A 23,402-nucleotide genomic window follows, 5' to 3' on the forward strand; every position below is an offset into this window, starting at 1 on the left:
GCGGGGGACTGCTAATTTGTTGGGCTCTGCCCGCGTGGGTTCGAATCCCATTCTCGTCGAGTCGCGTAACTTTTTTTTGTTCTCCCAGTGATCGGTCTTCGACACTAGTGTGTAAGCTGCACGGATGGCCTGCAAGGCGGACGAGGTGGCCGAGAAGTTAAGGCGATGGATTGCTAATCCATTGGGCTCAGCCCGCGTGGGTTCGAATCCCATACTCGTCGAGTCGCGTAACTTTTTTCTGTTCTCCCAGTGATCGGTCTTCGACACTAGTGAGTAAGCTGCACAGATGGCCTGAAAGGCGGACGAGGTGACCGAGAGGTTAAGGCGATGGACTGCTAATTCATTGGGCTCGTCCCGCGTGGGATTGAATCCCATCCTCGTCGAGTCGCCTAACTTTTTTTTTGTTCTTTCAGTGATCTGTCTACGACACTAGTGTGTAAGCTACACGAATGGCTTGCAAGGCGGACGAGGTGGCCGAGAAGTTAAGGCGATGGACTGCTAATTCATTGGGCTCTGCCCTCGTGGGTTCGAATCCCATCCTCGTCGAGTCACGAAACTTTTTTTGTTCTTCCAGTGATCGGTCTACGACACTAGTGTGTAAGCTGCACGAATGGCCTGCAAGGCGGACGAGGTGGCCGAGAGGTTAAGGCGATGGACTGCTAATCCATTGGGCTCTGCCCACGTGGGTTCGAATCCCATCCTCGTCGAGTCGTGTAACTTTTTTTTCTTCTCCCAGTGATTGGTCTTCGAAACTACTGTGTAAGCTGCACGAATGGCCTGCAAGGCGGACGTGGTGGCCGAGAGGTTATGGCGATGGACAGCTAATCCATTGGGCTCTGCCCGCCTGTGTTCGAATCCCATCCTCGTCGAGTCGCGAAACTTTTTTTTGATCTCCCAGTGATCGGTCTTCGACACTAGTGTGTAAGCTGCACGGGTGGGCAGCAAGGCGGATGAGGTGGCCGAGAGGTTAAGGCGGGGGACTGCTAATCCGTTGGGCTCTGCCCGCGTGGGTTCGAATCCCATTCTCGTCGAGTCGCGTTACTTTTTTTGTTCTCCCAGTAATCGGTCTTCGACACTAGTGTGTAAGCTGCACGGATGGCCTGCAAGGCGGACGAGGTGGCCGAGAAGTTAAGGCGATGAACTGCTAATCCATAGGGCTCTGCCCGCGTGGGTTCGAATCCCATCCTCGTCGAGTCGCGTAACTTTGTTTTTGTTCTCCCAGTGATCGGTCTTCGACACTAGTGTGTAAGCTGCACGGATGGCCTGCAAGGCGGACGAGGTGGCCGAAAGGTTAAGGCGATGGACTGCTAAATTCCTGGGCTCTGCCCGCGTGGGTTTGAATTCTATCCTCGTCGAGTCGCGTAACTTTTTTTTGTTCTCCCAGTGATCTGTCTACGACACTAGTGTGTAAGCTGCACGAATGGCCTGCAAGGTGGACGAGGTGGCCGAGAGGTTAAGGAGATAGACTGCTAATCCATTGGGCTATGCCCGTGTGGGTTCGAATCTCGTCGAGTCGCGAAACTTTTTTTTCTTCCTCAGTAATCAGTCTTCGACATTAGTGTGTAAGCTGCACGGGTGGACAGCAAGGCGGATGACGTGGCCGAGAAGTTAAGGCGGGGGACTGCTAATCCGTTGGGCTCTGCCCGCGTGGGTTCGAATCCCATTCTCATCGAGTCGGGTAACTTTTTTTTGTTCTCCCAGTGATCGGTCTTCGACACTAGTGTGTAAGCTGCACGGATGGCCTGAAAGGCGGACGAGGTGGCCGAGAAGTTAAGGCGATGGATTGCTAATCCATTGGGCTCAGCCCGCGTGGGTTCGAATCCCATACTCGTCGAGTCGCGTAACTTTTTTTCTGTTCTCCCAGTGATCGGTCTTCGACACTAGTGAGTAAGCTGCACAGATGGCCTGCAAGGCGGACGAGGTGACCGAGAGGTTAAGGCGATGGACTGCTAATTCATTGGGCTCGTCCCGCGTGGGATTGAATCCCATCCTCGTCGAGTCGCCTAACTTTTTTTTTGATCTCCCAGTGATCGGTCTTCGACACTAGTGTGTAAGCTGCACGAATATCCTGCAAGGCGGACGAGCTGGCCGAGAGGTTAAGACGATGACTGCTATTCCATTGGGCTCTGCCCGCGTGGGTTCGAATCCCATCCTCGTCGAGTCGCGTAACTTGTTTATTGTTCTCCCAGTGATCGGTCTTCGACACTAGTGTGTAAGCTGCACGGATGGCCTGCAAGGCGGACGAGGTGGCCGAGAGGTTAAGGCGATGGACTGCTAATCCATTGAGCTCTGCCCACGTGGGTTCGAATCCCATCCTGTCGACTCGAGTAACTTTTTTTCTCCCAGTGATCGGTCTTCGACACTAGTGTGTAAGCTGCACGAATGGCCTGCAAGGCGGACGAGGTGGCCGAGAGGTTGAGGAGATTAACTGCTAATTTATTGGGCTCAACTCGCGTGGGTTCGAATCACATCCTCGTCGAGTCGCGTAACTTTTTTTTGTTCTCCCAGTAATCAGTCTTCGACACTAGTGTGTAAGCTGCACGGTTGGGCAGCAAGGCGGATGAGGTGGCCGAGAGGTTAAGGCGGGGGACTGCTAATCTGTTGGGCTCTGCCCGCGTGGGTTCGAATCCCATTCTCGTCGAGTCGCGTTACTTTTTTGTTCTCCCAGTAATCGGTCTTCGACACTAGTGTGTAAGCTGCACGGATGGCCTGCAAGGCGGACGAGGTGGCCGAGAGGTTAAGGCGATGGACTGCTAATCCATTGAGCTCTGCCCACGTGGGTTCGAATCCCATCCTGTCGAGTCGAGTAACTTTTTTCTCCCAGTGATCGGTCTTCGACACTAGTGTGTAAGCTGCACGAATGGCCTGCAAGGCGGACGAGGTGGCCGAGAGGTTGAGGAGATTAACTGCTAATTTATTGGGCTCGACTCGCGTGGGTTCGAATCACATCCTCGTCGAGTCGCGTAACTTTGTTTTCGTTCTCCCAGTGATCGGTCTTCGACACTAGTGTGTAAGCTGCACGGGTGGACAGCAAGGCGGATGACGTGGCCGAGAAGTTAAGGCGGGGGACTGCTAATCCGTTGGGCTCTGCCCGCGTGGGTTCGAATCCCATTCTCATCGAGTCGCGTAACTTTTTTTTGTTCTCCCAGTGATCGGTCTTCGACACTAGTGTGTAAGCTGCACGGATGGCCTGAAAGGCGGACGAGGTGGCCGAGAAGTTAAGGCGATGGATTGCTAATCCATTGGGCTCAGCCCGCGTGGGTTCGAATCCCATACTCGTCGAGTCGCGTAACTTTTTTTCTGTTCTCCCAGTGATCGGTCTTCGACACTAGTGAGTAAGCTGCACAGATGGCCTGCAAGGCGGACGAGGTGACCGAGAGGTTAAGGCGATGGACTGCTAATTCATTGGGCTCGTCCCGCGTGGGATTGAATCCCATCCTCGTCGAGTCGCCTAACTTTTTTTTTGATCTCCCAGTGATCGGTCTTCTACACTAGTGTGTAAGCTGCACGAATATCCTGCAAGGCGGACGAGCTGGCCGAGAGGTTAAGACGATGACTGCTATTCCATTGGGCTCTGCCCGCGTGGGTTCGAATCCCATCCTCGTCGAGTCGCGTAACTTTTTTTTGTTCGTCCAGTGATCTCTCTACGACACAAGTGTGTAAGCTGCACGAATGGCCTGCAAGGCGGACGAGGTGGCCGAGAGGTTAGGGCGATGGAATGCTAATCCATTGGGCTCTGCCCGCGTGGGTTTGAATCCCAACCTCGTCGAGTCGCGTAACTTTTTTGTTCTCCCAGTGATCGGTCTTCGACACTAGTGTGTAAGCAGCACGAATGGCCTGCAAGGCGGACGAAGTGGCCGAAGGGTTAAGGCGATGGACTGCTAATCCATTGGGCTCAGCCCGCGTGGGTTCGAATCCCATACTCGTCGAGTCGCGTAACTTTTTTTCTGTTCTCCCAGTGATCGGTCTTCGACACTAGTGAGTAAGCTGCACAGATGGCCTGAAAGGCGGACGAGGTGACCGAGAGGTTAAGGCGATGGACTGCTAATTCATTGGGCTCGTCCCGCGTGGGATTGAATCCCATCCTCGTCGAGTCGCCTAACTTTTTTTTTGTTCTTTCAGTGATCTGTCTACGACACTAGTGTGTAAGCTACACGAATGGCTTGCAAGGCGGACGAGGTGGCCGAGAAGTTAAGGCGATGGACTGCTAATTCATTGGGCTCTGCCCTCGTGGGTTCGAATCCCATCCTCGTCGAGTCACGAAACTTTTTTTGTTCTTCCAGTGATCGGTCTACGACACTAGTGTGTAAGCTGCACGAATGGCCTGCAAGGCGGACGAGGTGGCCGAGAGGTTAAGGCGATGGACTGCTAATCCATTGGGCTCTGCCCACGTGGGTTCGAATCCCATCCTCGTCGAGTCGTGTAACTTTTTTTTCTTCTCCCAGTGATTGGTCTTCGAAACTACTGTGTAAGCTGCACGAATGGCCTGCAAGGCGGACGTGGTGGCCGAGAGGTTAAGGCGATGGACAGCTAATCCATTGGGCTCTGCCCGCCTGTGTTCGAATCCCATCCTCGTCGAGTCGCGAAACTTTTTTTTGATCTCCCAGTGATCGGTCTTCGACACTAGTGTGTAAGCTGCACGGGTGGGCAGCAAGGCGGATGAGGTGGCCGAGAGGTTAAGGCGGGGGACTGCTAATCCGTTGGGCTCTGCCCGCGTGGGTTCGAATCCCATTCTCGTCGAGTCGCGTTACTTTTTTTGTTCTCCCAGTAATCGGTCTTCGACACTAGTGTGTAAGCTGCACGGATGGCCTGCAAGGCGGACGAGGTGGCCGAGAAGTTAAGGCGATGAACTGCTAATCCATAGGGCTCTGCCCGCGTGGGTTCGAATCCCATCCTCGTCGAGTCGCGTAACTTTGTTTTTGTTCTCCCAGTGATCGGTCTTCGACACTAGTGTGTAAGCTGCACGGATGGCCGGCAAGGCGGACGAGGTGGCCGAAAGGTTAAGGCGATGGACTGCTAAATTCCTGGGCTCTGCCCGCGTGGGTTTGAATTCTATCCTCGTCGAGTCGCGTAACTTTTTTTTGTTCTCCCAGTGATCTGTCTACGACACTAGTGTGTAAGCTGCACGAATGGCATGCAAGGTGGACGAGGTGGCCGAGAGGTTAAAGAGATAGACTGCTAATCCATTGGGCTATGCCCGTGTGGGTTCGAATCTCATCCTCGTCGAGTCGCGAAACTTTTTTTTGTTCTCCCAGTGATCTGTCTACGACACTAGTGTGTAAGCTGCACGAATGGCCTGCAAGGCGGACGAGGTTGCCGAGAGGTTAAGGCGATGGACTGCTAATTCATTGGGCTCTGCCCGCGTGTGTTCCACTCCCATCCTCGTCGAGTCGCGTAACTTTTTTTTGTTCGTCCAGTGATCTCTCTACGACACTAGTGTGTAAGTTGCACGAATGGCCTGCAAGGCGGACGAGGTGGCCGAGAGGTTAGGGCGATGGAATGCTAATCCATTGGGCTCTGCCCGCGTTGGTTCAAATCCCATCCTCGTCGAGTCGCGTAACTGTTTTTGTTCTCCCAGTGATCGGTCTGCGACACTAGTGTGTAAGCTGCACGGATTGCCTGCAAGGCGGACGAGGTGGCCGAGACGTTAAGGCGATGGACTGCTAATCCATTGAGCTCTGCCCACGTGGGTTCGAATCCCATCCTCGTCGAGTCGCGTAACTTTTTTTCTTCTCCCAGTGATCGGTCTTCGACACTAGTATGTAAGCTGCACAGATGGGGTGCAAGGCGGACAAGGTGGCCGGGAGGTTATGGTGATGGACTGCTAATCCATTGGGCTCTTTCCGCGTGGGTTCGAATCCCATCCTCGTCGAGTCGCGTAACTTGTTTTGTTCCTCCAGTGATCTGTCTACGACACTAGTGTGTAAGCCGCACGAATGGCCTGCAAGGCGGACGAGGTGGCCGAGAGGTTAAGGCGATTGACTGCTAAGCCATTGGGCTTGGCCCGCGTGGGTTCGAATCCCATCCTCGAAGAGTTGCGTAACTTTTTTTTCTTCTCCCAGTGATCGGTCTTCGACACTAGTGTGTAAGCTGCACGGATGCGGTGCAAGGTGGACGAGGTGGCCGAGAGGTTAAAGATTGACTGCTAATTTATGGGGCTCGGCCTGTGTGGGTTCGAATACCATCCTCGTCTAGTCGCGTAACTTTTTTGTTCCTCCAGTGATCTGTCTACGACACTAGTGTGTAAGCCGCACGAATGGCCTGCAAGGCGGACGAGGTGGCCGAGAAGTTGAGAAGATTAACTGCTAATTTATTGGGCTCGACCCGCATGGGTTCGAATCCCATCCTCGTCGAGTCGCGTAACTTTTTTTTCTTCCTCAGTAATCAGTCTTCGACATTAGTGTGTAAGCTGCACGGGTGGACAGCAAGGCGGATGACGTGGCCGAGAAGTTAAGGTGGGGGACTGCTAATCCGTTGGGCTCTGCCCGCGTGGGTTCGAATCCCATTCTCATCGAGTCGCGTAACTTTTTTTTGTTCTCCCAGTGATCGGTCTTCGACACTAGTGTGTAAGCTGCACGGATGGCCTGAAAGGCGGACGAGGTGGCCGAGAAGTTAAGGCGATGGATTGCTAATCCATTGGGCTCAGCCCGCGTGGGTTCGAATCCCATACTCGTCGAGTCACGTAACTTTTTTTCTGTTCTCCCAGTGATCGGTCTTCGACACTAGTGAGTAAGCTGCACAGATGGCCTGCAAGGCGGACGAGGTGACCGAGAGGTTAAGGCGATGGACTGCTAATTCATTGGGCTCGTCCCGCGTGGGATTGAATCCCATCCTCGTCGAGTCGCCTAACTTTTTTTTTGATCTCCCAGTGATCGGTCTTCGACACTAGTGTGTAAGCTGCACGAATATCCTGCAAGGCGGACGAGCTGGCCGAGAGGTTAAGACGATGACTGCTATTCCATTGGGCTCTGCCCGCGTGGGTTCGAATCCCATCCTCGTCGAGTCGCGTAACTTGTTTATTGTTCTCCCAGTGATCGGTCTTCGACACTAGTGTGTAAGCTGCACGGATGGCCTGCAAGGCGGACGAGGTGGCCGAGAGGTTAAGGCGATGGACTGCTAATCCATTGAGCTCTGCCCACGTGGGTTCGAATCCCATCCTGTCGAGTCGAGTAACTTTTTTCTCCCAGTGATCGGTCTTCGACACTAGTGTGTAAGCTGCACGAATGGCCTGCAAGGCGGACGAGGTGGCCGAGAGGTTGAGGAGATTAACTGCTAATTTATTGGGCTCAACTCGCGTGGGTTCGAATCACATCCTCGTCGAGTCGCGTAACTTTTTTTTTGTTCTCCCAGTAATCAGTCTTCGACACTAGTGTGTAAGCTGCACGGGTGGGCAGCAAGGCGGATGAGGTGGCCGAGAGGTTAAGGCGGGGGACTGCTAATCTGTTGGGCTCTGCCCGCGTGGGTTCGAATCCCATTCTCGTCGAGTCGCGTTACTTTTTTGTTCTCCCAGTAATCGGTCTTCGACACTAGTGTGTAAGCTGCACGGATGGCCTGCAAGGCGGACGAGGTGGCCGAGAGGTTAAGGCGATGGACTGCTAATCCATTGAGCTCTGCCCACGTGGGTTCGAATCCCATCCTGTCGAGTCGAGTAACTTTTTTCTCCCAGTGATCGGTCTTCGACACTAGTGTGTAAGCTGCACGAATGGCCTGCAAGGCGGACGAGGTGGCCAAGAGGTTGAGGAGATTAACTGCTAATTTATTGGGCTCGACTCGCGTGGGTTCGAATCACATCCTCGTCGAGTCGCGTAACTTTGTTTTCGTTCTCCCAGTGATCGGTCTTCGACACTAGTGTGTAAGCTGCACGGGTGGACAGCAAGGCGGATGACGTGGCCGAGAAGTTAAGGCGGGGGACTGCTAATCCGTTGGGCTCTGCCCGCGTGGGTTCGAATCCCATTCTCATCGAGTCGCGTAACTTTTTTTTGTTATCCCAGTGATCGGTCTTCGACACTAGTGTGTAAGCTGCACGGATGGCCTGAAAGGCGGACGAGGTGGCCGAGAAGTTAAGGCGATGGATTGCTAATCCATTGGGCTCAGCCCGCGTGGGTTCGAATCCCATACTCGTCGAGTCGCGTAACTTTTTTTCTGTTCTCCCAGTGATCAGTCTTCGACACTAGTGAGTAAGCTGCACAGATGGCCTGCAAGGCGGACGAGGTGACCGAGAGGTTAAGGCGATGGACTGCTAATTCATTGGGCTCGTCCCGCGTGGGATTGAATCCCATCCGCGTCGAGTCGCCTAACTTTTTTTGATCTCCCAGTGATCGGTCTTCTACACTAGTGTGTAAGCTGCACGAATATCCTGCAAGGCGGACGAGCTGGCCGAGAGGTTAAGACGATGACTGCTATTCCATTGGGCTCTGCCCGCGTGGGTTCGAATCCCATCCTCGTCGAGTCGCGTAACTTTTTTTTGTTCGTCCAGTGATCTCTCTACGACACAAGTGTGTAAGCTGCACGAATGGCCTGCAAGGCGGACGAGGTGGCCGAGAGGTTAGGGCGATGGAATGCTAATGCATTGGGCTCTGCCCGCGTGGGTTCGACTCCCATTCTCGTCGAGTCGCGTAACTTTTTTTTGTTCTCACAGTGATCGGTCTTCGACAATACTGTGTAAGCTGCACGGATGGCCGGCAAGGCGGACGAGGTGGCCCAGAGGTTAAGGCCATGGACTGCTAATTTATTGGGCTCTGCCCGCGTGGGTTCGAATCCTATCCTCGTCGTGTCGCGTAACTTTTTTGTTCTCCCAGTGATCGGTCTATGACACTAGTATGTAAGCTGCACGGATGGGGTGAGAGGCAGACAAGGTGGCAGAGAGGTTATGGCGATGGACTACTAATCTATCGGGCTCTGCCCGCGTGGGTTCAAATCCCATCCTCGTCGAGTAGCGTAACTTGTTTTGTTCTCTAAGTGATCTGTCTTCGACACTAGCGTGTAAGCTGCACGAAAGGCCTGCAAGGCGGACGATGTGGCCGAGAGGTTAAGGCGATGGACTGCTAATCCATTGGGCTCTGCCCGCGTGGGTTCGAATCCCATCCTCGTCTAGTCGCGTAACTTTTTTTTTCTTCTCCCAGTGATCGGCCTTCGACACTAGTGTGTAAGCTGCACGGATGGGGCGCAAGGCGTACGAGGTGGCCGAGATGTTAAGGCGATGGACTGCTAATCCATTGGGCTCTGCCCGCGTGGGTTCGAATCCCATCCTCGTCAAGTCACGAAACTTTTTTGTTCTACCAGTCATCGGTCTACGACACTAGTGTGTAAGCTGCACGAATGGCCTGCAAGGCGAACGAGGTGGCCGAGAGGTTAAGGCGATGGACTGCTAATCCATGGGGCTCTGCCCGCGTGGGTTCGAATGCCATCCTCGTCGAGTCGCGTAACTTTTTTTGTTCGCCCAGTGATCTCTCTACGACACTAGTGTGTAAGCTGCACGAATGGCCTGCAAGGCAGACGAGGTGGCCGAGAGGTTAATGCGATCTACTGCTAATCCATTGGGCTCTGCCCGCGTGGGTTCGAGTCCTATCCTCGTTGAGTCGCGTAACTTTTTTTGTTCTCCCAGTGATCGGTCTTCGACACTAGTGTCTAAGCTGCACGGGTGGCCTGCAAGGCTGACGAGGTGGCCGAGAGGTTAAGGCGATGAACTGCTCATCCATTGGGCTCTGCCCGCGTGGGTTCGAATGCCATCCTCGTCGAGTCGCGTAACTTCTTTTGTTCTCCCAGTGATCGGTCTTCGTCACTTGTGTGTAAGCTGCAGGAATGGCCTACAAGGCAGACGAGGTGGCCGAGAGGGTATGACGATGGACTGATAATGCTTTGGGCTCTGCCCGCGTGGGTTCGAATCCCATCCTCGTCGAGTCACGTAGCTTTTTTTTTCTTCCTCAGTAATCAGTCTTCGACATTAGTGTGTAAGCTGCACGGGTGGACAGCAAGGCGGATGACGTGGCCGAGAAGTTAAGGCGGGGGACTGCTAATTTGTTGGGCTCTGCCCGCGTGGGTTCGAATCCCATTCTCGTCGAGTCGCGTAACTTTTTTTTGTTCTCCCAGTGATCGGTCTTCGACACTAGTGTGTAAGCTGCACGGATGGCCTGCAAGGCGGACGAGGTGGCCGAGAAGTTAAGGCGATGGATTGCTAATCCATTGGGCTCAGCCCGCGTGGGTTCGAATCCCATACTCGTCGAGTCGCGTAACTTTTTTTCTGTTCTCCCAGTGATCGGTCTTCGACACTAGTGAGTAAGCTGCACAGATGGCCTGAAAGGCGGACGAGGTGACCGAGAGGTTAAGGCGATGGACTGCTAATTCATTGGGCTCGTCCCGCGTGGGATTGAATCCCATCCTCGTCGAGTCGCCTAACTTTTTTTTTGTTCTTTCAGTGATCTGTCTACGACACTAGTGTGTAAGCTACACGAATGGCTTGCAAGGCGGACGAGGTGGCCGAGAAGTTAAGGCGATGGACTGCTAATTCATTGGGCTCTGCCCTCGTGGGTTCGAATCCCATCCTCGTCGAGTCACGAAACTTTTTTTGTTCTTCCAGTGATCGGTCTACGACACTAGTGTGTAAGCTGCACGAATGGCCTGCAAGGCGGACGAGGTGGCCGAGAGGTTAAGGCGATGGACTGCTAATCCATTGGGCTCTGCCCACGTGGGTTCGAATCCCATCCTCGTCGAGTCGTGTAACTTTCTTTTCTTCTCCCAGTGATTGGTCTTCGAAACTACTGTGTAAGCTGCACGAATGGCCTGCAAGGCGGACGTGGTGGCCGAGAGGTTAAGGCGATGGACAGCTAATCCATTGGGCTCTGCCCGCCTGTGTTCGAATCCCATCCTCGTCGAGTCGCGAAACTTTTTTTTGATCTCCCAGTGATCGGTCTTCGACACTAGTGTGTAAGCTGCACGGGTGGGCAGCAAGGCGGATGAGGTGGCCGAGAGGTTAAGGCGGGGGACTGCTAATCCGTTGGGCTCTGCCCGCGTGGGTTCGAATCCCATTCTCTTCGAGTCGCGTTACTTTTTTTGTTCTCCCAGTAATCGGTCTTCGACACTAGTGTGTAAGCTGCACGGATGGCCTGCAAGGCGGACGAGGTGGCCGAGAAGTTAAGGCGATGAACTGCTAATCCATAGGGCTCTGCCCGCGTGGGTTCGAATGCCATCCTCGTCGAGTCGCGTAACTTTGTTTTTGTTCTCCCAGTGATCGGTCTTCGACACTAGTGTGTAAGCTGCACGGATGGCCTGCAAGGCGGACGAGGTGGCCGAAAGGTTAAGGCGATGGACTGCTAAATTCCTGGGCTCTGCCCGCGTGGGTTTGAATTCTATCCTCGTCGAGTCGCGTAACTTTTTTTTGTTCTCCCAGTGATCTGTCTACGACACTAGTGTGTAAGCTGCACGAATGGCCTGCAAGGTGGACGAGGTGGCCGAGAGGTTAAGGAGATAGACTGCTAATCCATTGGGCTATGCCCGTGTGGGTTCGAATCTCATCCTCGTCGAGTCGCGAAACTTTTTTTTGTTCTCCCAGTGATCTGTCTACGACACTAGTGTGTAAGCTGCACGAATGGCCTGCAAGGCGGACGAGGTTGCCGAGAGGTTAAGGCGATGGACTGCTAATTCATTGGGCTCTGCCCGCGTGTGTTCCACTCCCATCCTCGTCGAGTCGCGTAACTTTTTTTTGTTCGTCCAGTGATCTCTCTACGACACTAGTGTGTAAGCTGCACGAATGGCCTGCAAGGCGGACGAGGTGGCCGAGAGGTTAGGGCGATGGAATGCTAATCCATTGGGCTCTGCCCGCGTTGGTTCAAATCCCATCCTCGTCGAGTCGCGTAACTGTTTTTGTTCTCCCAGTGATCGGTCTGCGACACTAGTGTGTAAGCTGCACGGATTGCCTGCAAGGCGGACGAGGTGGCCGAGACGTTAAGGCGATGGACTGCTAATCCATTGAGCTCTGCCCACGTGGGTTCGAATCCCATCCTCGTCGAGTCGCGTAACTTTTTTTCTTCTCCCAGTGATCGGTCTTCGACACTAGTATGTAAGCTGCACAGATGGGGTGCAAGGCGGACAAGGTGGCCGGGAGGTTATGGTGATGGACTGCTAATCCATTGGGCTCTTTCCGCGTGGGTTCGAATCCCATCCTCGTCGAGTCGCGTAACTTGTTTTGTTCCTCCAGTGATCTGTCTACGACACTAGTGTGTAAGCCGCACGAATGGCCTGCAAGGCGGACGAGGTGGCCGAGAGGTTAAGGCGATTGACTGCTAAGCCATTGGGCTCGGCCCGCGTGGGTTCGAATCCCATCCTCGAAGAGTTGCGTAACTTTTTTTTCTTCTCCCAGTGATCGGTCTTCGACACTAGTGTGTAAGCTGCACGGATGGGGTGCAAGGTGGACGAGGTGGCCGAGAGGTTAAAGATTGACTGCTAATTTATGGGGCTCGGCCTGTGTGGGTTCGAATACCATCCTCGTCTAGTCGCGTAACTTTTTTGTTCCTCCAGTGATCTGTCTACGACACTAGTGTGTAAGCCGCACGAATGGCCTGCAAGGCGGACGAGGTGGCCGAGAAGTTGAGAAGATTAACTGCTAATTTATTGGGCTCGACCCGCATGGGTTCGAATCCCATCCTCGTCGAGTCGCGTAACTTTGTTTTTGTTCTCCCAGTGATCGGTCTTCGACACTAGTGTGTAAGCTGCACGGATGGCCTGCAAGGCGGACGAGGTGGCCGAAAGGTTAAGGCGATGGACTGCTAAATTCCTGGGCTCTGCCCGCGTGGGTTTGAATTCTATCCTCGTCGAGTCGCGTAACTTTTTTTTGTTCTCCCAGTGATCTGTCTACGACACTAGTGTGTAAGCTGCACGAATGGCCTGCAAGGTGGACGAGGTGGCCGAGAGGTTAAGGAGATAGACTGCTAATCCATTGGGCTATGCCCGTGTGGGTTCGAATCTCATCCTCGTCGAGTCGCGAAACTTTTTTTTGTTCTCCCAGTGATCTGTCTACGACACTAGTGTGTAAGCTGCACGAATGGCCTGCAAGGCGGACGAGGTTGCCGAGAGGTTAAGGCGATGGACTGCTAATTCATTGGGCTCTGCCCGCGTGTGTTCCACTCCCATCCTCGTCGAGTCGCGTAACTTTTTTTTGTTCGTCCAGTGATCTCTCTACGACACTAGTGTGTAAGCTGCACGAATGGCCTGCAAGGCGGACGAGGTGGCCGAGAGGTTAGGGCGATGGAATGCTAATCCATTGGGCTCTGCCCGCGTTGGTTCAAATCCCATCCTCGTCGAGTCGCGTAACTGTTTTTGTTCTCCCAGTGATCGGTCTGCGACACTAGTGTGTAAGCTGCACGGATTGCCTGCAAGGCGGACGAGGTGGCCGAGACGTTAAGGCGATGGACTGCTAATCCATTGAGCTCTGCCCACGTGGGTTCGAATCCCATCCTCGTCGAGTCGCGTAACTTTTTTTCTTCTCCCAGTGATCGGTCTTCGACACTAGTATGTAAGCTGCACAGATGGGGTGCAAGGCGGACAAGGTGGCCGGGAGGTTATGGTGATGGACTGCTAATCCATTGGGCTCTTTCCGCGTGGGTTCGAATCCCATCCTCGTCGAGTCGCGTAACTTGTTTTGTTCCTCCAGTGATCTGTCTACGACACTAGTGTGTAAGCCGCACGAATGGCCTGCAAGGCGGACGAGGTGGCCGAGAGGTTAAGGCGATTGACTGCTAAGCCATTGGGCTCGGCCCGCGTGGGTTCGAATCCCATCCTCGAAGAGTTGCGTAACTTTTTTTTCTTCTCCCAGTGATCGGTCTTCGACACTAGTGTGTAAGCTGCACGGATGGGGTGCAAGGTGGACGAGGTGGCCGAGAGGTTAAAGATTGACTGCTAATTTATGGGGCTCGGCCTGTGTGGGTTCGAATACCATCCTCGTCTAGTCGCGTAACTTTTTTGTTCCTCCAGTGATCTGTCTACGACACTAGTGTGTAAGCCGCACGAATGGCCTGCAAGGCGGACGAGGTGGCCGAGAAGTTGAGAAGATTAACTGCTAATTTATTGGGCTCGACCCGCATGGGTTCGAATCCCATCCTCGTCGAGTCGCGTAACTTTTTTTTCCTCCTCAGTAATCAGTCTTCGACATTAGTGTGTAAGCTGCACGGGTGGACAGCAAGGCGGATGACGTGGCCGAGAAGTTAAGGCGGGGGACTGCTAATTCGTTGGGCTCTGCCCGCGTGGGTTCGAATCCCATTCTCATCGAGTCGCGTAACTTTTTTTTGTTCTCCCAGTGATCGATCTTCGACACTAGTGTGTAAGCTGCACGGATGGCCTGAAAGGCGGACGAGGTGGCCGAGAAGTTAAGGCGATGGATTGCTAATCCATTGGGCTCAGCCCGCGTGGGTTCGAATCCCATACTCGTCGAGTCGCGTAACTTTTTTTCTGTTCTCCCAGTGATCGGTCTTCGACACTAGTGAGTAAGCTGCACAGATGGCCTGCAAGGCGGACGAGGTGACCGAGAGGTTAAGGCGATGGACTGCTAATTCATTGGGCTCGTCCCGCGTGGGATTGAATCCCATCCTCGTCGAGTCGCCTAACTTTTTTTTGATCTCCCAGTGATCGGTCTTCGACACTAGTGTGTAAGCTGCACGAATATCCTGCAAGGCGGACGAGCTGGCCGAGAGGTTAAGACGATGACTGCTATTCCATTGGGCTCTGCCTGCGTGGGTTCGAATCCCATCCTCGTCGAGTCGCGTAACTTGTTTATTGTTCTCCCAGTGATCGGTCTTCGACACTAGTGTGTAAGCTGCACGGATGGCCTGCAAGGCGGACGAGGTGGCCGAGAGGTTAAGGCGATGGACTGCTAATCCATTGAGCTCTGCCCACGTGGGTTCGAATCCCATCCTGTCGAGTCGAGTAACTTTTTTTCTCCCAGTGATCGGTCTTCGACACTAGTGTGTAAGCTGCACGAATGGCCTGCAAGGCAGACGAGGTGGCCGAGAGGTTGAGGAGATTAACTGCTAATTTATTGGGCTCAACTCGCGTGGGTTCGAATCACATCCTCGTCGAGTCGCGTAACTTTTTTTTGTTCTCCCAGTAATCAGTCTTCGACACTAGTGTGTAAGCTGCACGGGTGGGCAGCAAGGCGGATGAGGTGGCCGAGAGGTTAAGGCGGGGGACTGCTAATCTGTTGGGCTCTGCCCGCGTGGGTTCGAATCCCATTCTCGTCGAGTCGCGTTACTTTTTTGTTCTCCCAGTAATCGGTCTTCGACACTAGTGTGTAAGCTGCACGGATGGCCTGCAAGGCGGACGAGGTGGCCGAGAAGTTAAGGCGATGAACTGCTAATCCATAGGGCTCTGCCCGCGTGGGTTCAAATCCCATCCTCGTCGAGTCGCGTAACTTTGTTTTCGTTCTCCCAGTGATCGGTCTTCGACACTAGTGTGTAAGCTGCACGGATGGCCTGCAAGGCGGACGAGGTGGCCGGAAGGTTAAGGCGATGGACTGCTAAATTCCTGGGCTCTGCCCGCGTGGGTTCGAGTCCTATCCTCGTTGAGTCGCGTAACTTTTTTTGTTCTCCCAGTGATCGGTCTTCGACACTAGTGTGTAAGCTGCACGAATGGCCTGCAAGGCGGACGAGGTGGCCGAGAGGTTGAGGAGATTAACTGCTAATTTATTGGGCTCGACTCGCGTGGGTTCGAATCCCATCCTCGTCTAGTCGCGTAACTTTTTTTTTCTTCTCCCAGTGATCGGTCTTCGACACTAGTGTGTAAGCTGCACGGATGGGGCGCAAGGCGTACGAGGTGGCCGAGATGTTAAGGCGATGGACTGCTAATCCATTGGGCTCTGCCCGCGTGGGTTCGAATCCCATCCTCGTCGAGTCACGAAACTTTTTTGTTCTACCAGTCATCGGTCTACGACACTAGTGTGTAAGCTGCACGAATGGCCTGCAAGGCGAACGAGGTGGCCGAGAGGTTAAGGCGATGGACTGCTAATCCATGGGGCTCTGCCCGCGTGGGTTCGAATGCCATGCTCGTCGAGTCGCGTAACTTTTTTTGTTCGCCCAGTGATCTCTCTACGACACTAGTGTGTAAGCTGCACGAATGGCCTGCAAGGCAGACGAGGTGGCCGAGAGGTTAATGCGATGGACTGCTAATCCATTGGGCTCTGCCCGCGTGGGTTCGAGTCCTATCCTCGTTGAGTCGCGTAACTTTTTTTGTTCTCCCAGTGATCGGTCTTCGACACTAGTGTCTAAGCTGCACGGGTGGCCTGCAAGGCGGACGAGGTGGCCGAGAGGTTAAGGCGATGAACTGCTCATCCATTGGGCTCTGCCCGCGTGGGTTCGAATGCCATCCTCGTCGAGTCGCGTAACTTTTTTTGTTCTCCCAGTGATCGGTCTTCGTCACTTGTGTGTAAGCTGCAGGAATGGCCTACAAGGCAGACGAGGTGGCCGAGAGGGTATGACGATGGACTGATAATGCTTTGGGCTCTGCCCGCGTGGGTTCGAATCCCATCCTCGTCGAGTCACGTAGGTTTTTTTTCTTCCTCAGTAATCAGTCTTCGACATTAGAGTGTAAGCTGCACGGGTGGACAGCAAGGCGGATGACGTGGCCGAGAAGTTAAGGCGGGGGACTGCTAATTTGTTGGGCTCTGCCCGCGTGGGTTCGAATCCCATTCTCGTCGAGTCGCGTAACTTTTTTTTGTTCTCCCAGTGATCGGTCTTCGACACTAGTGTGTAAGCTGCACGGATGGCCTGCAAGGCGGACGAGGTGGCCGAGAAGTTAAGGCGATGGATTGCTAATCCATTGGGCTCAGCCCGCGTGGGTTCGAATCCCATACTCGTCGAGTCGCGTAACTTTTTTTCGGTTCTCCCAGTGATCGGTCTTCGACACTATTGAGTAAGCTGCACAGATGGCCTGCAAGGCGGACGAGGTGACCGAGAGGTTAAGGCGATGGACTGCTAATTCATTGGGCTCGTCCCGCGTGGGATTGAATCCCATCCTCGTCGAGTCGCCTAACTTTTTTTTGTTCTTTCAGTGATCTGTCTACGACACTAGTGTGTAAGCTACACGAATGGCTTGCAAGGCGGACGAGGTGGCCGAGAAGTTAAGGCGATGGACTGCTAATTCATTGGGCTCTGCCCTCGTGGGTTCGAATCCCATCCTCGTCGAGTCACGAAACTTTTTTTGTTCTTCCAGTGATCGGTCTACGACACTAGTGTGTAAGCTGCACGAATGGCCTGCAAGGCGGACGAGGTGGCCGAGAGGTTAAGGCGATGGACTGCTAATCCATTGGGCTCTGCCCACGTGGGTTCGAATCCCATCCTCGTCGAGTCGTGTAACTTTTTTTTCTTCTCTCAGTGATTGGTCTTCGAAACTACTGTGTAAGCTGCACGAATGGCCTGCAAGGCGGACGTGGTGGCCGAGAGGTTAAGGTGATGGACAGCTAATCCATTGGGCTCTGCCCGTGTGTGTTCGAATCCCATCCTCGTCGAGTCGCGAAACTTTTTTTTTGATCTCCCAGTGATCGGTCTTCGACACTAGTGTGTAAGCTGCACGGGTGGGCAGCAAGGCGGATGAGGTGGCCGAGAGGTTAAGGCGGGGGACTGCTAATCCGTTGGGCTCTGCCCGCGTGGGTTCGAATCCCATTCTCGTCGAGTCGCGTTACTTTTTTTGTTCTCCCAGTAATCGGTCTTCGACACTAGTGTGTAAGCTGCACGGATGGCCTGCAAGGCGGACGAGGTGGCCGAGAAGTTAAGGCGATGAACTGCTAATCCATAGGGCTCTGCCCGCGTGGGTTCGAATCCCATCCTCGTCGAGTCGCGTAACTTTGTTTTTGTTCTCCCAGTGATCGGTCTTCGACACTAGTGTGTAAGCTGCACGGATGGCCTGCAAGGCGGACGAGGTGGCCGAAAGGTTAAGGCGATGGACTGCTAAATTCCTGGGCTCTGCCCGCGTGGGTTTGAATTCTATCCTCGTCGAGTCGCGTAACTTTTTTTTGTTCTCCCAGTGATCTGTCTACGACACTAGTGTGTAAGCTGCACGAATGGCCTGCAAGGTGGACGAGGTGGCCGAGAGGTTAGGGCGATGGAATGCTAATCCATTGGGCTCTGCCCGCGTTGGTTCAAATCCCATCCTCGTCGAGTCGCGTAACTGTTTTTGTTCTCCCAGTGATCGGTCTGCGACACTAGTGTGTAAGCTGCACGGATTGCCTGCAAGGCGGACGAGGTGGCCGAGACGTTAAGGCGATGGACTGCTAATCCATTGAGCTCTGCCCACGTGGGTTCAAATCCCATCCTCGTCGAGTCGCGTAACTTTTTTTCTTCTCCCAGTGATCGGTCTTCGACACTAGTATGTAAGCTGCACAGATGGGGTGCAAGGCGGACGAGGTGGCCGGGAGGTTATGGTGATGGACTGCTAATCCATTGGGCTCTTTCCGCGTGGGTTCGAATCCCATCCTCGTCGAGTCGCGTAACTTGTTTTGTTCCTCCAGTGATCTGTCTACGACACTAGTGTGTAAGCCGCACGAATGGCCTGCAAGGCGGACGAGGTGGCCGAGAGGTTAAGGCGATTGACTGCTAAGCCATTGGGCTCGGCCCGCGTGGGTTCGAATCCCATCCTCGAAGAGTTGCGTAACTTTTTTTTCTTCTCCCAGTGATCGGTCTTCGACACTAGTGTGTAAGCTGCACGGATGGGGTGCAAGGTGGACGAGGTGGCCGAGAGGTTAAAGATTGAGTGCTAATTTATGGGGCTCGGCCTGTGTGGGTTCGAATACCATCCTCGTCTAGTCGCGTAACTTTTTTGTTCCTCCAGTGATCTGTCTACGACACTAGTGTGTAAGCCGCACGAATGGCCTGCAAGGCGGACGAGGTGGCCGAGAAGTTGAGAAGATTAACTGCTAATTTATTGGGCTCGACCCGCATGGGTTCGAATCCCATCCTCGTCGAGTCGCGTAACTTTTTTTTCTTCCTCAGTAATCAGTCTTCGACATTAGTGTGTAAGCTGCACGGGTGGACAGCAAGGCGTATGACGTGGCCGAGAAGTTAAGGCGGGGGACTGCTAATCTGTTGGGCTCTGCCCGCGTGGGTTCGAATCCCATTCTCATCGAGTCGCGTAACTTTTTTTTGTTCTCCCAGTGATCGGTCTTCGACACTAGTGTGTTAGCTGCACGGATGGCCTGAAAGGCGGACGAGGTGGCCGAGAAGTTAAGGCGATGGATTGCTAATCCATTGGGCTCAGCCCGCGTGGGTTCGAATCCCATACTCGTCGAGTCGCGTAACTTTTTTTCTGTTCTCCCAGTGATCGGTCTTCGACACTAGTGAGTAAGCTGCACAGATGGCCTGCAAGGCGGACGAGGTGACCGAGAGGTTAAGGCGATGGACTGCTAATTCATTGGGCTCGTCCCGCGTGGGATTGAATCCCATCCTCGTCGAGTCGCCTAACTTTTTTTTTGATCTCCCAGTGATCGGTCTTCGACACTAGTGTGTAAGCTGCACGAATATCCTGCAAGGCGGACGAGCTGGCCGAGAGGTTAAGACGATGACTGCTATTCCATTGAGCTCTGCCCGCGTGGGTTCGAATCCCATCCTCGTCGATTCGCGTAACTTGTTTATTGTTCTCCCAGTGATCGGTCTTCGACACTAGTGTGTAAGCTGCACGGATGGCCTGCAAGGCGGACGAGGTGGCCGAGAGGTTAAGGCGATGGACTGCTAATCCATTGAGCTCTGCCCACGTGGGTTCGAATCCCATGCTGTCGAGTCGAGTAACTTTTTTTCTCCCAGTGATCGGTCTTCGACACTAGTGTGTAAGCTGCACGAATGGCCTGCAAGGCGGACGAGGTGGCCGAGAGGTTGAGGAGATTAACTGCTAATTTATTGGGCTCGACTCGCGTGGGTTCGAATCACATCCTCGTCGAGTCGCGTAACTTTTTTTTGTTCTCCCAGTAATCAGTCTTCGACACTAGTGTGTAAGCTGCACGGGTGGGCAGCAAGGCGGATGAGGTGGCCGAGAGGTTAAGGCGGGGGACTGCTAATCCGTTGGGCTCTGCCCGCGTGGGTTCGAATCCCATTCTCGTCGAGTCGCGTTACTTTTTTTGTTCTCCCAGTAATCGGTCTTCGACACTAGTGTGTAAGCTGCACGGATGGCCTGCAAGGCGGACGAGGTGGCCGAGAAGTTAAGGCGATGAACTGCTAATCCATAGGGCTCTGCCCGCGTGGGTTCGAATCCCATCCTCGTCGAGTCGCGTAACTTTGTTTTTGTTCTCCCAGTGATCGGTCTTCGACACTAGTGTGTAAGCTGCACGGATGGCCTGCAAGGCGGACGAGGTGGCCGAAAGGTTAAGGCGATGGACTGCTAAATTCCTGGGCTCTGCCCGCGTGGGTTTGAATTCTATCCTCGTCGAGTCGCGTAACTTTTTTTTGTTCTCCCAGTGATCTGTCTACGACACTAGTGTGTAAGCTGCACGAATGGCCTGCAAGGTGGACGAGGTGGCCGAGAGGTTAGGGCGATGGAATGCTAATCCATTGGGCTCTGCCCGCGTTGGTTCAAATCCCATCCTCGTCGAGTCGCGTAACTGTTTTTGTTCTCCCAGTGATCGGTCTGCGACACTAGTGTGTAAGCTGCACGGATTGCCTGCAAGGCGGACGAGGTGGCCGAGATGTTAAGGCGATGGACTGCTAATCCATTGAGCTCTGCCCACGTGGGTTCGAATCCCATCCTCGTCGAGTCGCGTAACTTTTTTTCTTCTCCCAGTGATTGGTCTTCGACACTAGTATGTAAGCTCACAGATGGGGTGCAAGGCGGACAAGGTGACCGGGAGGTTATGGTGATGGACTGCTAATCCATTGGGCTCTTTCCGCGTGGGTTCGAATCCCATCCTCGTCGAGTCGCGTAACTTGTTTTGTTCCTCCAGTGATCTGTCTACGACACTAGTGTGTAAGCCGCACGAATGGCCTGCAAGGCGGACGAGGTGGCCGAGAGGTTAAGGCGATTGACTGCTAAGCCATTGGGCTCGGCCCGCGTGGGTTCGAATCCCATCCTCGAAGAGTTGCGTAACTTTTTTTTCTTCTCCCAGTGATCGGTCTTCGACACTAGTGTGTAAGCTGCACGGATGGGGTGCAAGGTGGACGAGGTGGCCGAGAGGTTAAAGATTGACTGCTAATTTATGGGGCTCGGCCTGTGTGGGTTCGAATACCATCCTCGTCTAGTCGCGTAACTTTTTTGTTCCTCCAGTGATCTGTCTACGACACTAGTGTGTAAGCCGCACGAATGGCCTGCAAGGCGGACGAGGTGGCCGAGAAGTTGAGAAGATTAACTGCTAATTTATTGGGCTCGACCCGCATGGGTTCGAATCCCATCCTCGTCGAGTCGCGTAACTTTTTTTTCTTCCTCAGTAATCAGTCTTCGACATTAGTGTGTAAGCTGCACGAGTGGACAGCAAGGCGTATGACGTGGCCGAGAAGTTAAAGCGGGGGACTGCTAATCTGTTGGGCTCTGCCCGCGTGGGTTCGAATCCCATTCTCATCGAGTCGCGTAACTTTTTTTTGTTCTCCCAGTGATCGGTCTTCGACACTAGTGTGTTAGCTGCACGGATGGCCTGAAAGGCGGACGAGGTGGCCGAGAAGTTAAGGCGATGGATTGCTAATCCATTGGGCTCAGCCCGCGTGGGTTCGAATCCCATACTCGTCGAGTCGCGTAACTTTTTTTCTGTTCTCCCAGTGATCGGTCTTCGACACTAGTGAGTAAGCTGCACAGATGGCCTGCAAGGCGGACGAGGTGACCGAGAGGTTAAGGCGATGGACTGCTAATTCATTGGGCTCGTCCCGCGTGGGATTGAATCCCATCCTCGTCGAGTCGCCTAACTTTTTTTTTGACCTCCCAGTGATCGGTCTTCGACACTAGTGTGTAAGCTGCACGAATATCCTGCAAGGCGGACGAGCTGGCCGAGAGGTTAAGACGATGACTGCTATTCCATTGAGCTCTGCCCGCGTGGGTTCGAATCCCATCCTCGTCGAGTCGCGTAACTTGTTTATTGTTCTCCCAGTGATCGGTCTTCGACACTAGTGTGTAAGCTGCACGGATGGCCTGCAAGGCGGACGAGGTGGCCGAGAGGTTAAGGCGATGGACTGCTAATCCATTGAGCTCTGCCCACGTGGGTTCGAATCCCATGCTGTCGAGTCGAGTAACTTTTTTTCTCCCAGTGATCGGTCTTCGACACTAGTGTGTAAGCTGCACGAATGGCCTGCAAGGCGGACGAGGTGGCCGAGAGGTTGAGGAGATTAACTGCTAATTTATTGGGCTCGACTCGCGTGGGTTCGAATCACATCCTCGTCGAGTCGCGTAACTTTTTTTTGTTCTCCCAGTAATCAGTCTTCGACACTAGTGTGTAAGCTGCACGGGTGGGCAGCAAGGCGGATGAGGTGGCCGAGAGGTTAAGGCGGGGGACTGCTAATCTGTTGGGCTCTGCCCGCGTGGGTTCGAATCCCATTCTCGTCGAGTCGCGTTACTTTTTTGTTCTCCCAGTAATCGGTCTTCGACACTAGTGTGTAAGCTGCACGGATGGCCTGCAAGGCGGACGAGGTGGCCGAGAAGTTAAGGCGATGAACTGCTAATCCATAGGGCTCTGCCCGCGTGGGTTCGAATCCCATCCTCGTCGAGTCGCGTAACTTTGTTTTCGTTCTCCCAGTGATCGGTCTTCGACACTAGTGTGTAAGCTGCACGGATGGCCTGCAAGGCGGACGAGGTGGCCGGAAGGTTAAGGCGATGGACTGCTAAATTCCTGGGCTCTGCCCGCGTGGGTTTGAATTCTATCCTCGTCGAGTCGCGTAACCTTTTTTTTGTTCTCCCAGTGATCTGTCTACGACACTAGTGTGTAAGCTGCACGAATGGCCTGCAAGGTGGACGAGGTGGCCGAGAGGTTAAGGAGATAGACTGCTAATCCATTGAGCTCTGCCCACGTGGGTTCGAATCCCATCCTCGTCGAGTCGCGTAACTTTTTTTCTTCTCCCAGTGATCGGTCTTCGACACTAGTATGTAAGCTGCACAGATGGGGTGCAAGGCGGACAAGGTGGCCGGGAGGTTATGGTGATGGACTGCTAATCCATTGGGCTCTTTCCGCGTGGGTTCGAATCCCATCCTCGTCGAGTCGCGTAACTTGTTTTGTTCCTCCAGTGATCTGTCTACGACACTAGTGTGTAAGCCGCACGAATGGCCTGCAAGGCGGACGAGGTGGCCGAGAGGTTAAGGCGATTGACTGCTAAGCCATTGGGCTTGGCCCGCGTGGGTTCGAATCCCATCCTCGAAGAGTTGCGTAACTTTTTTTTCTTCTCCCAGTGATCGGTCTTCGACACTAGTGTGTAAGCTGCACGGATGCGGTGCAAGGTGGACGAGGTGGCCGAGAGGTTAAAGAT

General features: G+C 53.7%; 69 non-coding genes across 69 annotated transcripts; all 69 read left to right on the forward strand.

Moving 5' to 3' along the window:
* The first annotated feature begins 139 nt into the window (after positions 1-139).
* TRNAS-GCU (transfer RNA serine (anticodon GCU)) lies at positions 140-221 on the forward strand. Its single transcript has one exon. It is a non-coding gene; the product is annotated as a tRNA-Ser (tRNA).
* A 243-nt stretch (positions 222-464) lies between these two features.
* TRNAS-GCU (transfer RNA serine (anticodon GCU)) lies at positions 465-546 on the forward strand. Its single transcript has one exon. It is a non-coding gene; the product is annotated as a tRNA-Ser (tRNA).
* Positions 547-625: 79 nt separating this feature from the next.
* Positions 626-707, forward strand: TRNAS-GCU (transfer RNA serine (anticodon GCU)). The gene has a single exon. It is a non-coding gene; the product is annotated as a tRNA-Ser (tRNA).
* Positions 708-949: 242 nt separating this feature from the next.
* TRNAS-GCU (transfer RNA serine (anticodon GCU)) lies at positions 950-1,031 on the forward strand. The gene has a single exon. It is a non-coding gene; the product is annotated as a tRNA-Ser (tRNA).
* Positions 1,032-1,110: 79 nt separating this feature from the next.
* On the forward strand, positions 1,111-1,192 carry TRNAS-GCU (transfer RNA serine (anticodon GCU)). Its single transcript has one exon. It is a non-coding gene; the product is annotated as a tRNA-Ser (tRNA).
* A 560-nt stretch (positions 1,193-1,752) lies between these two features.
* On the forward strand, positions 1,753-1,834 carry TRNAS-GCU (transfer RNA serine (anticodon GCU)). The gene has a single exon. It is a non-coding gene; the product is annotated as a tRNA-Ser (tRNA).
* Positions 1,835-2,239: 405 nt separating this feature from the next.
* On the forward strand, positions 2,240-2,322 carry TRNAS-GCU (transfer RNA serine (anticodon GCU)). Its single transcript has one exon. It is a non-coding gene; the product is annotated as a tRNA-Ser (tRNA).
* Positions 2,323-2,559: 237 nt separating this feature from the next.
* TRNAS-GCU (transfer RNA serine (anticodon GCU)) lies at positions 2,560-2,641 on the forward strand. The gene has a single exon. It is a non-coding gene; the product is annotated as a tRNA-Ser (tRNA).
* Positions 2,642-2,718: 77 nt separating this feature from the next.
* Positions 2,719-2,801, forward strand: TRNAS-GCU (transfer RNA serine (anticodon GCU)). Its single transcript has one exon. It is a non-coding gene; the product is annotated as a tRNA-Ser (tRNA).
* Positions 2,802-3,200: 399 nt separating this feature from the next.
* TRNAS-GCU (transfer RNA serine (anticodon GCU)) lies at positions 3,201-3,282 on the forward strand. The gene has a single exon. It is a non-coding gene; the product is annotated as a tRNA-Ser (tRNA).
* Positions 3,283-3,847: 565 nt separating this feature from the next.
* TRNAS-GCU (transfer RNA serine (anticodon GCU)) lies at positions 3,848-3,929 on the forward strand. Its single transcript has one exon. It is a non-coding gene; the product is annotated as a tRNA-Ser (tRNA).
* Positions 3,930-4,173: 244 nt separating this feature from the next.
* On the forward strand, positions 4,174-4,255 carry TRNAS-GCU (transfer RNA serine (anticodon GCU)). The gene has a single exon. It is a non-coding gene; the product is annotated as a tRNA-Ser (tRNA).
* Positions 4,256-4,334: 79 nt separating this feature from the next.
* TRNAS-GCU (transfer RNA serine (anticodon GCU)) lies at positions 4,335-4,416 on the forward strand. Its single transcript has one exon. It is a non-coding gene; the product is annotated as a tRNA-Ser (tRNA).
* An 80-nt stretch (positions 4,417-4,496) lies between these two features.
* Positions 4,497-4,578, forward strand: TRNAS-GCU (transfer RNA serine (anticodon GCU)). Its single transcript has one exon. It is a non-coding gene; the product is annotated as a tRNA-Ser (tRNA).
* Positions 4,579-4,658: 80 nt separating this feature from the next.
* On the forward strand, positions 4,659-4,740 carry TRNAS-GCU (transfer RNA serine (anticodon GCU)). Its single transcript has one exon. It is a non-coding gene; the product is annotated as a tRNA-Ser (tRNA).
* Positions 4,741-4,819: 79 nt separating this feature from the next.
* On the forward strand, positions 4,820-4,901 carry TRNAS-GCU (transfer RNA serine (anticodon GCU)). The gene has a single exon. It is a non-coding gene; the product is annotated as a tRNA-Ser (tRNA).
* Positions 4,902-5,468: 567 nt separating this feature from the next.
* Positions 5,469-5,550, forward strand: TRNAS-GCU (transfer RNA serine (anticodon GCU)). Its single transcript has one exon. It is a non-coding gene; the product is annotated as a tRNA-Ser (tRNA).
* A 79-nt stretch (positions 5,551-5,629) lies between these two features.
* On the forward strand, positions 5,630-5,711 carry TRNAS-GCU (transfer RNA serine (anticodon GCU)). The gene has a single exon. It is a non-coding gene; the product is annotated as a tRNA-Ser (tRNA).
* A 79-nt stretch (positions 5,712-5,790) lies between these two features.
* Positions 5,791-5,872, forward strand: TRNAS-GCU (transfer RNA serine (anticodon GCU)). Its single transcript has one exon. It is a non-coding gene; the product is annotated as a tRNA-Ser (tRNA).
* A 722-nt stretch (positions 5,873-6,594) lies between these two features.
* On the forward strand, positions 6,595-6,676 carry TRNAS-GCU (transfer RNA serine (anticodon GCU)). The gene has a single exon. It is a non-coding gene; the product is annotated as a tRNA-Ser (tRNA).
* Positions 6,677-7,081: 405 nt separating this feature from the next.
* Positions 7,082-7,164, forward strand: TRNAS-GCU (transfer RNA serine (anticodon GCU)). Its single transcript has one exon. It is a non-coding gene; the product is annotated as a tRNA-Ser (tRNA).
* Positions 7,165-7,401: 237 nt separating this feature from the next.
* Positions 7,402-7,483, forward strand: TRNAS-GCU (transfer RNA serine (anticodon GCU)). The gene has a single exon. It is a non-coding gene; the product is annotated as a tRNA-Ser (tRNA).
* A 77-nt stretch (positions 7,484-7,560) lies between these two features.
* On the forward strand, positions 7,561-7,643 carry TRNAS-GCU (transfer RNA serine (anticodon GCU)). The gene has a single exon. It is a non-coding gene; the product is annotated as a tRNA-Ser (tRNA).
* Positions 7,644-8,042: 399 nt separating this feature from the next.
* On the forward strand, positions 8,043-8,124 carry TRNAS-GCU (transfer RNA serine (anticodon GCU)). Its single transcript has one exon. It is a non-coding gene; the product is annotated as a tRNA-Ser (tRNA).
* A 565-nt stretch (positions 8,125-8,689) lies between these two features.
* TRNAS-GCU (transfer RNA serine (anticodon GCU)) lies at positions 8,690-8,771 on the forward strand. The gene has a single exon. It is a non-coding gene; the product is annotated as a tRNA-Ser (tRNA).
* Positions 8,772-8,849: 78 nt separating this feature from the next.
* Positions 8,850-8,931, forward strand: TRNAS-ACU (transfer RNA serine (anticodon ACU)). The gene has a single exon. It is a non-coding gene; the product is annotated as a tRNA-Ser (tRNA).
* Positions 8,932-9,010: 79 nt separating this feature from the next.
* On the forward strand, positions 9,011-9,092 carry TRNAS-GCU (transfer RNA serine (anticodon GCU)). Its single transcript has one exon. It is a non-coding gene; the product is annotated as a tRNA-Ser (tRNA).
* Positions 9,093-9,169: 77 nt separating this feature from the next.
* Positions 9,170-9,255, forward strand: TRNAS-GCU (transfer RNA serine (anticodon GCU)). The gene has a single exon. It is a non-coding gene; the product is annotated as a tRNA-Ser (tRNA).
* A 78-nt stretch (positions 9,256-9,333) lies between these two features.
* TRNAS-GCU (transfer RNA serine (anticodon GCU)) lies at positions 9,334-9,415 on the forward strand. Its single transcript has one exon. It is a non-coding gene; the product is annotated as a tRNA-Ser (tRNA).
* Positions 9,416-9,655: 240 nt separating this feature from the next.
* Positions 9,656-9,737, forward strand: TRNAS-GCU (transfer RNA serine (anticodon GCU)). Its single transcript has one exon. It is a non-coding gene; the product is annotated as a tRNA-Ser (tRNA).
* A 403-nt stretch (positions 9,738-10,140) lies between these two features.
* Positions 10,141-10,222, forward strand: TRNAS-GCU (transfer RNA serine (anticodon GCU)). The gene has a single exon. It is a non-coding gene; the product is annotated as a tRNA-Ser (tRNA).
* Positions 10,223-10,466: 244 nt separating this feature from the next.
* On the forward strand, positions 10,467-10,548 carry TRNAS-GCU (transfer RNA serine (anticodon GCU)). Its single transcript has one exon. It is a non-coding gene; the product is annotated as a tRNA-Ser (tRNA).
* A 79-nt stretch (positions 10,549-10,627) lies between these two features.
* Positions 10,628-10,709, forward strand: TRNAS-GCU (transfer RNA serine (anticodon GCU)). The gene has a single exon. It is a non-coding gene; the product is annotated as a tRNA-Ser (tRNA).
* Positions 10,710-10,789: 80 nt separating this feature from the next.
* Positions 10,790-10,871, forward strand: TRNAS-GCU (transfer RNA serine (anticodon GCU)). Its single transcript has one exon. It is a non-coding gene; the product is annotated as a tRNA-Ser (tRNA).
* An 80-nt stretch (positions 10,872-10,951) lies between these two features.
* Positions 10,952-11,033, forward strand: TRNAS-GCU (transfer RNA serine (anticodon GCU)). Its single transcript has one exon. It is a non-coding gene; the product is annotated as a tRNA-Ser (tRNA).
* A 79-nt stretch (positions 11,034-11,112) lies between these two features.
* Positions 11,113-11,194, forward strand: TRNAS-GCU (transfer RNA serine (anticodon GCU)). Its single transcript has one exon. It is a non-coding gene; the product is annotated as a tRNA-Ser (tRNA).
* A 567-nt stretch (positions 11,195-11,761) lies between these two features.
* Positions 11,762-11,843, forward strand: TRNAS-GCU (transfer RNA serine (anticodon GCU)). The gene has a single exon. It is a non-coding gene; the product is annotated as a tRNA-Ser (tRNA).
* A 79-nt stretch (positions 11,844-11,922) lies between these two features.
* Positions 11,923-12,004, forward strand: TRNAS-GCU (transfer RNA serine (anticodon GCU)). The gene has a single exon. It is a non-coding gene; the product is annotated as a tRNA-Ser (tRNA).
* Positions 12,005-12,083: 79 nt separating this feature from the next.
* On the forward strand, positions 12,084-12,165 carry TRNAS-GCU (transfer RNA serine (anticodon GCU)). Its single transcript has one exon. It is a non-coding gene; the product is annotated as a tRNA-Ser (tRNA).
* Positions 12,166-13,213: 1,048 nt separating this feature from the next.
* On the forward strand, positions 13,214-13,295 carry TRNAS-GCU (transfer RNA serine (anticodon GCU)). Its single transcript has one exon. It is a non-coding gene; the product is annotated as a tRNA-Ser (tRNA).
* A 79-nt stretch (positions 13,296-13,374) lies between these two features.
* TRNAS-GCU (transfer RNA serine (anticodon GCU)) lies at positions 13,375-13,456 on the forward strand. Its single transcript has one exon. It is a non-coding gene; the product is annotated as a tRNA-Ser (tRNA).
* Positions 13,457-13,535: 79 nt separating this feature from the next.
* On the forward strand, positions 13,536-13,617 carry TRNAS-GCU (transfer RNA serine (anticodon GCU)). Its single transcript has one exon. It is a non-coding gene; the product is annotated as a tRNA-Ser (tRNA).
* A 722-nt stretch (positions 13,618-14,339) lies between these two features.
* On the forward strand, positions 14,340-14,421 carry TRNAS-GCU (transfer RNA serine (anticodon GCU)). Its single transcript has one exon. It is a non-coding gene; the product is annotated as a tRNA-Ser (tRNA).
* Positions 14,422-14,825: 404 nt separating this feature from the next.
* TRNAS-GCU (transfer RNA serine (anticodon GCU)) lies at positions 14,826-14,908 on the forward strand. Its single transcript has one exon. It is a non-coding gene; the product is annotated as a tRNA-Ser (tRNA).
* Positions 14,909-15,145: 237 nt separating this feature from the next.
* Positions 15,146-15,227, forward strand: TRNAS-GCU (transfer RNA serine (anticodon GCU)). The gene has a single exon. It is a non-coding gene; the product is annotated as a tRNA-Ser (tRNA).
* A 78-nt stretch (positions 15,228-15,305) lies between these two features.
* On the forward strand, positions 15,306-15,387 carry TRNAS-GCU (transfer RNA serine (anticodon GCU)). The gene has a single exon. It is a non-coding gene; the product is annotated as a tRNA-Ser (tRNA).
* Positions 15,388-15,788: 401 nt separating this feature from the next.
* On the forward strand, positions 15,789-15,874 carry TRNAS-GCU (transfer RNA serine (anticodon GCU)). Its single transcript has one exon. It is a non-coding gene; the product is annotated as a tRNA-Ser (tRNA).
* A 78-nt stretch (positions 15,875-15,952) lies between these two features.
* TRNAS-GCU (transfer RNA serine (anticodon GCU)) lies at positions 15,953-16,034 on the forward strand. Its single transcript has one exon. It is a non-coding gene; the product is annotated as a tRNA-Ser (tRNA).
* A 79-nt stretch (positions 16,035-16,113) lies between these two features.
* On the forward strand, positions 16,114-16,195 carry TRNAS-GCU (transfer RNA serine (anticodon GCU)). The gene has a single exon. It is a non-coding gene; the product is annotated as a tRNA-Ser (tRNA).
* A 79-nt stretch (positions 16,196-16,274) lies between these two features.
* TRNAS-GCU (transfer RNA serine (anticodon GCU)) lies at positions 16,275-16,356 on the forward strand. Its single transcript has one exon. It is a non-coding gene; the product is annotated as a tRNA-Ser (tRNA).
* A 402-nt stretch (positions 16,357-16,758) lies between these two features.
* Positions 16,759-16,840, forward strand: TRNAS-GCU (transfer RNA serine (anticodon GCU)). Its single transcript has one exon. It is a non-coding gene; the product is annotated as a tRNA-Ser (tRNA).
* Positions 16,841-17,083: 243 nt separating this feature from the next.
* TRNAS-GCU (transfer RNA serine (anticodon GCU)) lies at positions 17,084-17,165 on the forward strand. Its single transcript has one exon. It is a non-coding gene; the product is annotated as a tRNA-Ser (tRNA).
* Positions 17,166-17,244: 79 nt separating this feature from the next.
* On the forward strand, positions 17,245-17,326 carry TRNAS-GCU (transfer RNA serine (anticodon GCU)). The gene has a single exon. It is a non-coding gene; the product is annotated as a tRNA-Ser (tRNA).
* Positions 17,327-17,406: 80 nt separating this feature from the next.
* Positions 17,407-17,488, forward strand: TRNAS-GCU (transfer RNA serine (anticodon GCU)). Its single transcript has one exon. It is a non-coding gene; the product is annotated as a tRNA-Ser (tRNA).
* Positions 17,489-17,569: 81 nt separating this feature from the next.
* TRNAS-GCU (transfer RNA serine (anticodon GCU)) lies at positions 17,570-17,651 on the forward strand. The gene has a single exon. It is a non-coding gene; the product is annotated as a tRNA-Ser (tRNA).
* Positions 17,652-17,730: 79 nt separating this feature from the next.
* On the forward strand, positions 17,731-17,812 carry TRNAS-GCU (transfer RNA serine (anticodon GCU)). Its single transcript has one exon. It is a non-coding gene; the product is annotated as a tRNA-Ser (tRNA).
* A 243-nt stretch (positions 17,813-18,055) lies between these two features.
* On the forward strand, positions 18,056-18,137 carry TRNAS-GCU (transfer RNA serine (anticodon GCU)). Its single transcript has one exon. It is a non-coding gene; the product is annotated as a tRNA-Ser (tRNA).
* A 79-nt stretch (positions 18,138-18,216) lies between these two features.
* TRNAS-GCU (transfer RNA serine (anticodon GCU)) lies at positions 18,217-18,298 on the forward strand. Its single transcript has one exon. It is a non-coding gene; the product is annotated as a tRNA-Ser (tRNA).
* A 79-nt stretch (positions 18,299-18,377) lies between these two features.
* On the forward strand, positions 18,378-18,459 carry TRNAS-GCU (transfer RNA serine (anticodon GCU)). Its single transcript has one exon. It is a non-coding gene; the product is annotated as a tRNA-Ser (tRNA).
* Positions 18,460-19,181: 722 nt separating this feature from the next.
* On the forward strand, positions 19,182-19,263 carry TRNAS-GCU (transfer RNA serine (anticodon GCU)). Its single transcript has one exon. It is a non-coding gene; the product is annotated as a tRNA-Ser (tRNA).
* Positions 19,264-19,988: 725 nt separating this feature from the next.
* TRNAS-GCU (transfer RNA serine (anticodon GCU)) lies at positions 19,989-20,070 on the forward strand. Its single transcript has one exon. It is a non-coding gene; the product is annotated as a tRNA-Ser (tRNA).
* Positions 20,071-20,149: 79 nt separating this feature from the next.
* Positions 20,150-20,231, forward strand: TRNAS-GCU (transfer RNA serine (anticodon GCU)). Its single transcript has one exon. It is a non-coding gene; the product is annotated as a tRNA-Ser (tRNA).
* Positions 20,232-20,474: 243 nt separating this feature from the next.
* On the forward strand, positions 20,475-20,556 carry TRNAS-GCU (transfer RNA serine (anticodon GCU)). The gene has a single exon. It is a non-coding gene; the product is annotated as a tRNA-Ser (tRNA).
* Positions 20,557-20,635: 79 nt separating this feature from the next.
* Positions 20,636-20,717, forward strand: TRNAS-GCU (transfer RNA serine (anticodon GCU)). Its single transcript has one exon. It is a non-coding gene; the product is annotated as a tRNA-Ser (tRNA).
* Positions 20,718-21,599: 882 nt separating this feature from the next.
* TRNAS-GCU (transfer RNA serine (anticodon GCU)) lies at positions 21,600-21,681 on the forward strand. Its single transcript has one exon. It is a non-coding gene; the product is annotated as a tRNA-Ser (tRNA).
* Positions 21,682-22,406: 725 nt separating this feature from the next.
* TRNAS-GCU (transfer RNA serine (anticodon GCU)) lies at positions 22,407-22,488 on the forward strand. Its single transcript has one exon. It is a non-coding gene; the product is annotated as a tRNA-Ser (tRNA).
* A 78-nt stretch (positions 22,489-22,566) lies between these two features.
* TRNAS-GCU (transfer RNA serine (anticodon GCU)) lies at positions 22,567-22,648 on the forward strand. Its single transcript has one exon. It is a non-coding gene; the product is annotated as a tRNA-Ser (tRNA).
* Positions 22,649-22,892: 244 nt separating this feature from the next.
* On the forward strand, positions 22,893-22,974 carry TRNAS-GCU (transfer RNA serine (anticodon GCU)). Its single transcript has one exon. It is a non-coding gene; the product is annotated as a tRNA-Ser (tRNA).
* A 79-nt stretch (positions 22,975-23,053) lies between these two features.
* Positions 23,054-23,135, forward strand: TRNAS-GCU (transfer RNA serine (anticodon GCU)). The gene has a single exon. It is a non-coding gene; the product is annotated as a tRNA-Ser (tRNA).
* The last annotated feature ends 267 nt before the right edge of the window (positions 23,136-23,402 follow it).

The sequence above is a fragment of the Rhipicephalus microplus genome, chromosome X (assembly GCF_043290135.1).
Source record: "Rhipicephalus microplus isolate Deutch F79 chromosome X, USDA_Rmic, whole genome shotgun sequence".
NCBI lineage: Eukaryota > Metazoa > Arthropoda > Arachnida > Ixodida > Ixodidae > Rhipicephalus > Rhipicephalus microplus.